Genomic DNA, 3,618 nt, shown 5'->3' with positions numbered 1-3,618 from the left:
AGATGTATAGAAGCAGAGTGTTTGTATACTATTGAAACTGAGTTGATATTATTGAGTTGATATTGTTGTTATAAGTTTAAGATATTAATTGTAGTCCCCGAGGTAACCACTAGGAAATTAACTTAAAAATATACAGAAAAGTAAAGAAGGGAATCAAAGGGTACACTACATAAAATCCAGTAAATACCAACAAAATGGAAGTAATGAAGGACGTGAGGAATAAAAAGCATGTAAGATAGAACAAATAGCTAAATGACAGAAATAAATCCTTTCTTATCAGTAATTACTTTAAATGCAAATAGATTAAACTCTTCTGTTCAAAGGCAGAAAGGGGCAGATTGTATAAAAAACATGATCCATCTAGATAATGTCTGCAAGACACTCACTTTAGATATAAAGACACATATTGCAAGTAAAAGGATGGAAAAAGATATTACATGCAAATAGTAACCAAAACAGAGCTGGAGTCTCTATACTACTGCCAGACAACTTACACTTTAGGTCAAAAAAGTTTACAAGAGGGCCGGCCCGGTTGCGTAGTGGTTAAGTTCATGCACTCTGCTTCAGCAGCCCGGGGTTCACAGGTTCGGATCCCAGGCGTGGACCTATGCATTGCTTGTCAAGCCATGCTGTGGTGGCATCCCACATACAAAAAATAGAGGAAGACCGGCACAGATGTTAGCTCAGGGACAATCTTCCTCAAGCAAAAAGAGGCAGATTGGCAACAGATGTTAGCTCACGGCCAATCTTCCTCACCAAAAAAAAAAAAAAAAAAAGTTTACAAACAATAAAGGACATTATATAAGGATAAAAGATTCAAATCACCATGAAGCTATACAATCAAAAAACATATGCATACCTATGCATACAACACAATCCTAAAATGTGAAGCAAAAATTGATAGAATTGAATGGAGAAAGAGATAGTTTTGCGATAATAAGTAGAGACTTCAATACCCCACTTTCTTTTTTTTGAGATATAATTGACATAAAACATTATATAAGTTTAAAGTGTACCATGTGATGATTTGATACATGCAATACCCCACTTTCAATGGTGGATTGAACAACCAAACAGAAGATCAAAAATGAAACAGAGGACTTAAACAACACTGTAAACCAGTTAGACCCAACACATATATACAGAACACTCTACCCAACAATGCAAGATACACACTCTTCTCAAATGTACAGGGGATAGTCTCCATAATAGGCCATATGTTAGGCCACCAAATAAGTCTTAATAAGTTTAAAAACATTGAAATTATATAAAGTATCTTTTTAATTAATCAATTTATTTAAACTGAAAAAAAAAAATTCATCCGTTTCTCCCATTCCCCACCCCCTACCTCTGGCAACCACCAATTTGTTCTCTGTATCAATGAGCTTGGTTTATAGATAGATAGATGATAGATAGACAGATAGATAGATAGATAGATAGATAGATAGATAGATAGATTCCACACAGAGAACTCATACAGTATTTGTCTTTCTCTGTCTGACGTATTTCACTTAGCATAATGTCCTCAAGGTCCATCCACATTGTCACAAAAGACAAAATTTCCTTCTTTTTTATGGCTGCATAATATTCTACCATATATATATATGGTAGACACATTATGGGCGCGCGCGCATATATATATATATATATATATATATATATATATAGCACAATTTCTCTATCCATTCATTCATCAATGGACATTTAGGTTGTTTCCATATCTTGTCTATTTGTAAATAATGCTAGAATGTACATGGGAATGCATATATCTTTTTGAATTAGTGTTTTCATTTTATTTGGATAAATACTCAGAAGTGGAATTGCTGGATCACGTGGTAGTTCTACTTTTAGTTTTTTAAGGAACTTCTATACTGTTTTCCATAGTGGCTGCACCAATTTGCCTTCTGACCAATAGTGCACAGGGTTCTATGTTTTCCATGTTCTTGCCAACAATTATTATTTCTAGTCTTTTTGATAATAGCCATTCTAACAGATATGAGGTGATATTTCATTGCGTTTTATTTCCCACCAATTTCCTTTTATTCCTCAACAATCCTGACTCAGGTGTTATGATTCCCATTTTGCAGATGAGTCGACTGAGTCACAGAGAGGTTAAGGCACATAATTAAGGTCACACAGTTAGAAATTGTCTAAACTGAAGTCCAAACTGGCTCCTGAGCCTTAGCTCTTATATGCTCTGCTGGGCTTCCTGGAGAGAAGGCCCTGCTTTCCTCCCCACAGGGCTCTCAGGCCTTCACCAGAGGCTGGAAGGCCTTTCAGAGGGCCAGCAGCTTGGCACACAGTGTGCCCCCACCCCAGTGCTCCTCTCTGAGGTTCCAGTTCATGTCACCCATACAGTTCTAGGGCCATTCTGGGGCTACACACCACTTGGGGTAGTCTTCGGTAGCACTGAAGGTTGGCACAGCTGGCCCAGGGAAGGCTGTCTATATCACGTCCAGCACCCCCCAGAGCAGTTGGAGGGGAAGATGCCAGGAGGGTTTTGCCAGAACTGGACCTGCAGGCTGCTGCCAAGGGCGTCTGCCAACCAGCGAGAGTACAGGTCATCTCCAAAGGTTCCAAATTTGGCAAAGCTCTAGAAGTTGGCTCCTGCCTTTGATGTGAGTGTTACACTGCTGTTCCAGGTCTGATGGCTAACGTGGTGGCCCTTGACCACTTCCTCCAGGTCGGGGAATTTCTGGGCAAAGGCCTCTTCTAGCTTATGGCAATACATCGAGGGTAGGTGGAGGTCAGCTGTCTGCCAATATTCTGGAACTGAGTGAAGGGAAAAGACACACAGAGCAGCGTCTGCCAGTCAATTTGGGCAGTAGGAGGCCAGCTGTATGCAGCAGAGGTGGCAGGTGCAGGGAAGCGCAGAACGCTGTGGACCACCCCGAAGCCCCCTTCTTGGTCCAGGAGCAGCACATCCTTTGAGTGCCGCCAACTGGAAGAGTCCTGAGCCCTGCTGGATTTGGGTGGCTGGTCATTGTAGGGTAGGAAGGCAAGTTGGCTGGTGTTGCTCCAGTACAGCGGCGGTAGGCTGTGGCCCGCAGCTTCCACTGGCTATTGATGGACCCAGCACCGTCATGCCAGCCCCAAGTCCTCATCCATGTACTTGTGCCGCAGGCCCCTCTGCACCACATCGCTGAGTCTGCTCTGGGCCGACAGCTTCTAGATGCTTGTCCATAGGCTGCCCCAAGTCTCTGTATCAGGTCAGTGTCCCTACAGGGACCCACAGCAGCATGGCCAGGAGCAGTGGGCTCAGTGCAGGGGCTAGGGTTGAGGAATCTGTGTCAGGACCGCAGGATCCAGGTCGTGAGCTAGGCCGGGCTGGACCCCCGGCGACTTTCACTTCCCCAAACCCATCTCGGAACCTGGCGGAAACATCACAAGAATGGAGGCTCCTCATTGTGGTTTTGATTTGCATTTCCCTGATGATTAATGATGTAGAGAATCTTTTCATGTACCTGTTGGCCATCTATATGTCTTCTTTGGAAAGATGTCTATTCAGATCTACTGCCCGTTTTTTAATCAGATTGTTTGTATTTTTTTGCTATTGAGTTGTATGAGTTCTTTATATCTTTTGGATGTTAGCCCCTTATCAGATACACGATTTGCAAG

The 3,618-nt window shown here is 42.4% G+C and overlaps 1 pseudogene; it reads right to left on the bottom strand.

The window, feature by feature from the left end:
* Nucleotides 1–2,150: 2,150 nt before the first annotated feature.
* On the bottom strand, nucleotides 2,151–3,406 carry LOC131413388 (deoxyribonuclease-2-alpha-like; annotated as a pseudogene).
* Nucleotides 3,407–3,618: the final 212 nt, after the last annotated feature.

This window comes from Diceros bicornis, chromosome 14 (genome assembly GCF_020826845.1).
Source record: "Diceros bicornis minor isolate mBicDic1 chromosome 14, mDicBic1.mat.cur, whole genome shotgun sequence".
Classification (NCBI taxonomy): Eukaryota; Metazoa; Chordata; class Mammalia; order Perissodactyla; family Rhinocerotidae; genus Diceros; species Diceros bicornis.
This window is presented reverse-complemented; position numbering and strand designations above follow the sequence as displayed.